Here is a 6,936-nt window from a genome sequence, read left to right as displayed (position 1 = left end):
CAGGGGCAGAGACTAGAGCCTATAAATAGTGAAGAGGCTCTTGATGGTGATGGAGAGTGAGAGCTCTTTCCAGGAAGCAGGGCTGAGGATAGAGTTTGCAGCAAGGTGCTTGGCCTGAGAAAGGACATCTTGACTTAATGGATTGTAAGGGTCAGGTCTCTTCTCTGGAGTTTCTCAGTAGGGCTCTGATCCTTTTCTCATTAAGGGCATACATCTTTACTGACAATTCCTTCACCATTGTGAAAGTAAAGGCCAACAGGGGTATCTAGAATATTTGGAATCACTGAGAACCTATCACAAAAGACTTTCACAGCCTGTAACTATCCATAATATTTGAAAGGATAGATGTGGTTAGACAACCCATAAGGGAAGAAAATATTCTCTGAACAAAAAAAGCAATGTTTGACCATGTTTTTTTTGTTTTTCTTGACTTCAAATCACCTTGAAGCTATTACTATACTACAAAGTCACCTGCTGTGGCGGTTGGTAGAACTATCTGACCTGGAGCCTGAAGTTTTCTCCATTGAAACATTAAAAATTTAAGAAGTGATGGGGTTAATGCACAGACTGCTGCCTGGCATCTGGAAAGGGCCGCTGGCAAAGCTCCCAGCTCCTCTGGGCTGGAGTGAGTCGCCCTTCCGGGCAGGTGGCTCCCAGGGAAATGAGGGTGACAGTTGCCCAGGGGGCATCAAAGCATCTCATGATGCCTGACTCTAGACACTGCCTCCCGTTTTCTCCCCCCTGCTCTGCTAAGGCAGTTTTGGGAACATTTACCCAGATTCTTAAGATGTAGACTTTTTAAACCCTAGGCCTGATTCCCAGATTTAAGAAATATTAAGGGTGGAAAGAACTTCGGACATTAGGTAACATCCTAGACATATTGTGCATTAAAAAGTGAAAGGAAGGTACAGAATACAATGCAATTTCCTGTATTAATTAATAAAAATCACCTGAAACGATGGAAGAGGAAAAGGCAATCTCCTCCTAACTGGATGAGCCATGGACTTCATGACTTTTGAAATGTCTGCCACAAACTCTTAACCTCAAGAAAACAGTTCAGTTGGTATCAAGAGGCCGAATGTTTAGGAGGAGGCGATAAAGGAGGCCTTCAAGCCGCCTCTATGACGTCGTGAAACAATATTCAACGTGACTTTGTTTTCTCTGGACCCTTGGTTTGAAATGTGGGTGCTTCACTGTATTCAGTGCCTACATTTAAAGAAGGCATATCAGGGTGTTTGCTGTCTCAATACAGTCTTAGGACCACATATGAAAACATCCAAGCAGCCATTTGTAGACACTGAAACATAGAAAATATCAAACATTTTATTTATTGATTTTGGAACTTCCTTTATATTAATATTCATGAGGTATTGATGCCATTTCCAAACACAGGATTACAGCTATTTGCAAGTTTTTCTAACAGACTATTAATATCTCTATGGTCTTTACAGAGTATTCCTCTGAGGGTATTATATCAGTTTTGTGATATGAGGCTATAGAATCAGAGATTTTGTGAGTATTGAGTGTTTATGTAATTAATTCCATTCTCAAATCCACTTTTACTACATTCAAAGTAACAAAACTACTGAAGGAAGCACTGTGCAAAATTAGTCAGTCACAGAAATTCGGTATAATTATGTTATCGGAATATTTTTATAGTACCTCTCCCCATATTATCACCGTGTTGGAAAGTTGCCATCAATCCATTAGGAATGTTAGTCCAGCTGCACAGGATCCCTGCCACTGAAGAGTTAAAAACAAGTAAGAATATAAGAGTACTTCAAATTCTCGGCAAAAATTAGTAAATGAATGCCTGACATTCACATACATTTTGTCCAGGAGGTGAAATCTTTTGACCTGTCCTTTCAGGGATGAGTATTCAGCTGCTAAGTGTAGCTCTCTTTCAATATCACAGGTTCTCTATGCCCTGTGAACAGAATTTGAGGAAGAGAACTATATGAAGAAACATAAAAAGGGGAGTTAAACTTATTGAAAAAATGTACAAAATGTTTAATATGTTATTATTGGGTTAGTTGGTGAAAGTAATACAATAAGAAAAGTAAAAATACTCTTGAGACCTTGCAAGAGAGTACACAAGTTAGGGGAGTAAAGCATGCACACATTCATAAATCAGTTAGTTACGTAATGTACACTGAACACCTGCTGTTTGCAGGCAGTGTGATAGAGAAATTATGTCATTTTTTCATTGAATCTTTACAATAACATTTTAGAGCACTTATTATTGTTGTCATTTTAAAGATAGAAAAAGGCTAAAGCTAACATTTATAACATCACAAAACCAATAATTAGCATATTTGGTTTCCAGCACAGACTTGTGTCCAGTGCCTCTCTCTTTAAAAGACAATGCAATTTCCTGTATTGATTAATAAAAATCATCTGAAACGATGGAAGAGGAAAGGGCAATCTACTACTAACTGGTTGAGTCCACCTTACCTTATACTTAGGTTTCATTTCCATGTCTGCCTAGTGACAGGATTGTTGCTAAGTGTTCCTGAAGGTTCCGTCCATTTCTGGAATTCAGTAATTCTTCAGTTGTATGGTCCTCATGTGGACTGAGTTGATTGATGTTGTATTTCTTAAGGAAACAAAGGCTAAGCTGATTCTTGTAGGGTGGGAGGTACTAGGACTGTGGGAGGAAAAGCCACGGTACATGGTACTCGTGTGGTTTGGAAAAAAGTTCCCAATTCAGCAGTGCAAAGGGACAGGGAGGAGGCACCTACGACTTGATCGGCATTGGTTGGAGCAGAAGGTGATACACTCGACTGGGTAATGAGCAGTCACATTTCAGAAGTGTTTGAAAGCAGGCATGTGGAGTCCTAAGATCGAACAAAAAAATGTGAATAAGGCATTCATGTAGTGACTGACTGATACTAAAGGCTTCAGAAGTAGTCTAGAGTACAACTAAGACCGTCTGGGACAATTCGGGACAATTATTCTTGGTCAAGCATGATGAATTAAATAGAAGGAAGAGTGGGAATGAGTGTAAGCCCCAGAGGCGTCATGTGCAGAAATCAGCACTGTCTCAGTCCTCAGAACTCTCTTCGTTCCAAAACAGTTGCATTTGCACGTCTTGCTCAATTTACATTTATGTTATATGTAATATAAAATATAACTAACCTTCCTCCAAGTCTCTGTTTCTGATGCTTTTTGTCTGGCTCGGATGCAGTGTCTAACCTGGGTGCATCTTTCAGCTCCTCCAGTCCATTCGCTTCGGGTCACCGTGAAGACTTTCAACGCTCACTTCCACTGCTGATCCTGTCTTCTCTTCAGCCTTCTTCACAGATCTTTGGATGACTTTCAAATCTCATCTGTCCTAGTCACTAACGAAAATGTTAATCACTGGTGTCTTCACAATCACCTTCTCTTAGTCATGTTTTGCTGTATATCCCCAGTGACAGAGACCCTTGAGTAGCAGTTGTGATGGTAACTGCCTGCCCATGTGCCATCCTAGCTGTGTCATTTCAAACTCACGAGTTTGCTAAAAACATCATTGGAGGCAACTGAATAGTTTCCTACCCTGAGATCAATGGATGTCAAGTCTTAACCGTAACACACATACAGTTACCTCCCATGTAAATGTGATTGCTTGAAAACCTCTTCCTATTTTAAATTTGACAATGTGCAAGTTAGATTTCACAGGTCATTCAGAAATACAGTTGTTGAATACAATCTTGTACTTTACATGCTTTAAAGAAAAAATGTTTTATTAACCACAAATAGTTGACATGGTATCCTGCTTTGCACAGCTGAATACCATTTAGGCTGTGTTTTTCATTATTTTCCTAGATTATCCAAGTAGGCTTTTAGATTTCTCAGATAATGACAATAGCATGTCACTCTCAATAAACTGCTCTTAAAGGAGATGAGCTCTCTCTTTTCTCTTGAGATACTCATAGCATAATGCAGGAGGTGTCAGAAATAATTAAGAAGAATGACTTTCTATCCAATCAAGTGAAATTTATCTTTTGGAATTTTGACACTTTTCCTATGCTGTGCATGATTCTAATGAGAACAAATCAAGTGTGCATCTTCTCACCAGGAGTGGAAAGAATCTGAAACTGTAAGATTCAGTTTAAAATAATTAGTTGGTGGAATAATGTAGGGATTTCATATCATTAACAGCTCCTGCATGACAACTGCTATACAGAGTTAGAGCTCACGGCCCTAAACACTGGCAGTTTAATAATCTTACTAAGTAGAAAGGATTTCTGTGTCTGTTCACTGAGAAAAATCATGCATATCTCCAAAAGTTCTGGTAAAAAACGGCACAGGTACTTATAAAGAATTCCATTAACAGGAATAAATTTTATTAGCAATATGTTATTGATTGACTAGTTTTCTCAAAATGGTTCCCTGTAGCTACAGTTTCCTAAGATTTGGCTCAGCTGTATTACTTTCTCATTCATCAATTGTTAAAAAAATCAGTTGATATACACAGCAACATTCCTTCACAGTGTAAATGCTGGTCTGTGTTCAGTATAGGATGACCACCTTGAAAGTTACCAAGTTGGTGATGTATGTAACCCATTTTCAAAATGCATCACTAATGCCCTCATGCACTGAGAAGTTGATAATAAAAGTAGAAAAACTTGCAAGTCCATGTAAGTATTCCAAAGCTGTGATATCACTCAAATTTGATGTTATTCAGCCTAATATTATGCCCCCTAGGGAAAAACCTAAATCCTGAGAAAGGAGTACTCTCCCGCCAAGAATTTAAGGCTGCCAAATTGCTCCCTGTTTTTCTGAATTTCATTTCAAATGATCTCAGGGGTCATGGATAGAAATTACTTTTCCAATTTCAAGGAAAAGACGCCAAGTTTTTATCAGCATAGAAAATTGCACTATCTGAGTGCCCAGTACCTTCAGCCAGAATTTGACATTTTCGGCAGATTGGTGGCACGCCTTTAATTAGACACATGAACTTGTCCAACACCATTACCCTGGCATGTGATGAGTAGAGCCTAGTCAGAAGGAATGCCCACCTAGGGCCCCGGCAGGACAGGAAATGCACTTTCCAGCTGCTTCCCGGGACCACAGCAAGCCTTCCTTTTTAGAAATGTCATGGGAGTGTGTCTTTGAGCTGCTGTTACTACACAGAGAATATGAGGGATGTGAGCAGCCTAACCAACAGTGACAGGAATTAAATTTCATTTCCTACTTCAGTGTGAAATGATCTCAAGTATCATACAGCATGTGAATATCTCCCTCATAAAAATATGCAACAGGCACACTGCACAGTCTGGAGTCAGACTTGAGTTCACTGTCAGCTACTAACTAGCTGTGTGACCTTGGGAAACATAATCATTCTTTTCCCTTGTCCTGGGTAAAATGGCAGCTGAGTCGCAGTGATGGAAGGATTATATGACTTAATGCTTGTAAAGTGTTCAGCACAGTGCCTGGACATCTGAATTACTCAGCAAGTCTTAACTGGTATCATCATTACATACATGAGGTCATCTTCCTTAAAATACCTTTTCAAAGCCTCCTACCTTCTGACATATTCCATTCCTGATACATACAACTTCAAATTTCTATGACTTGTAGGGCAGTGGGATTTCATTATTAAGTTTGCCACAAGAATGTTACAATAAAGATAACCAAATTAATCTCTTATACTATACAAGGATGCACAGCATATTAACAAGAGTTGAGTGGTCTAGAACACTGACAGCACACTTTTACTGTATAAAGGTCTCACTGGTAAATATATTCAGTTTGGTACTCCATATAGTCTGTGTCACAACTACACAACTCTGACATTGCAATTTAAGTGTAGCTGTAAACAATGCATGCCTGGATGAGCACAGCCATATGAACAGACAGTAGTTTGCAGAGCCCTGGGCTAGAAAATAACCTGAGGAATAATAGAAAAATCATTAAATTGGGTAAGAAATCCAAATATTGTATAAATAAGACGATTCCAAGAATAGCCATAATAACAAAACAAGGTAAAATATCCTATATCTTAAATGTTTCTTAAATGACTTTACTAACAATTCAAAATTTTTCAGGAAAATCAAATACATTCTAGGAATTTCAAACAGGAAGGAAAACTAGGGAATTTGAAAGGCTTAGGAAGTGAAAGTCAGGGTAAAGGGCCACCGACTTCCCAGCAGTGCAGAAATGAGAGAATTATAGACAATACCTGTCAATGATCTCAGCTGCCTACATCCTCACAGTCGCTGGTTAGTGGGAGGCTATCTGGGAGCCCCAGTTTCTTGTGGCACAAGCTCGTGTGCCTTCTGCCAAAATGCACATGCCTGGCACTGATGCAGCAGTTGTTCGATTCCTTTCTGCTACTCCCTCTCACATCGTAAGGAGCAGCTTTTCATTAGCAGAATATAAACCAGGCATCTACTGCTGAAAGAGTCTGGGGAATGTTTCTGCCGCTCTTACTCCTGATACAAAGAGAAGAACTTAGAAGGATGAAAAGCTTGTGGACTAGGAATAGGCAATAGCTAGCTCGATATTATCCATGGGTGAAATGATGACAGTGGGTTTCTAAGGAAACATATGTTTTGGAACTGATAAGATAATGGCCTGAGAATTTGAAACTGGAGCGCGTAAATGTTAATAGCCATTTCAAGTTAGAAAATAGCACTGTGAATTACAGCTGAGGACAATACAATTATTTCTACTGAAAGCAAAGAATATATTTGTCATCACCAAGTGGAACACAAATCCTTTTTTCTTACATTTGAAATGCCCATGGTTATGAGGAAGATGGACACCAGCTGTTGAAAGAATTAATTTCATTGTATGGACAAAAAGAGATTTTTCCCAAAGAAAAAATACATTGATTAAGAGATCAACGTATTACAGAGTGTCTTGGGGGAAGAAGGATGTAGGATTCACAGTGTATTTGGAGATGATCCCAGGAAGCAGAGGTGAGGAGCTGGGCAGGGGGGTCAGAGA

General features: G+C 39.2%; 1 long non-coding RNA gene across 1 annotated transcript; it reads right to left on the bottom strand.

Moving 5' to 3' along the window:
* Window positions 1-1,828: 1,828 nt before the first annotated feature.
* LOC118971377 (uncharacterized) lies at window positions 1,829-6,365 on the bottom strand. The gene is made up of 4 exons (XR_005059792.2): window positions 6,167-6,365; window positions 3,139-3,341; window positions 2,455-2,837; window positions 1,829-1,927 (listed from the first exon to the last, which is right to left on the bottom strand). It is a non-coding gene; the product is annotated as an uncharacterized lncRNA (long non-coding RNA).
* Window positions 6,366-6,936: the final 571 nt, after the last annotated feature.

The sequence above is a fragment of the Manis javanica genome, chromosome 16, assembly GCF_040802235.1.
Source record: "Manis javanica isolate MJ-LG chromosome 16, MJ_LKY, whole genome shotgun sequence".
Lineage (NCBI taxonomy): Eukaryota > Metazoa > Chordata > Mammalia > Pholidota > Manidae > Manis > Manis javanica.
The sequence above is the reverse complement of the archived record's forward strand: the minus strand, read 5'-3'. Positions and strand labels throughout refer to the sequence as shown.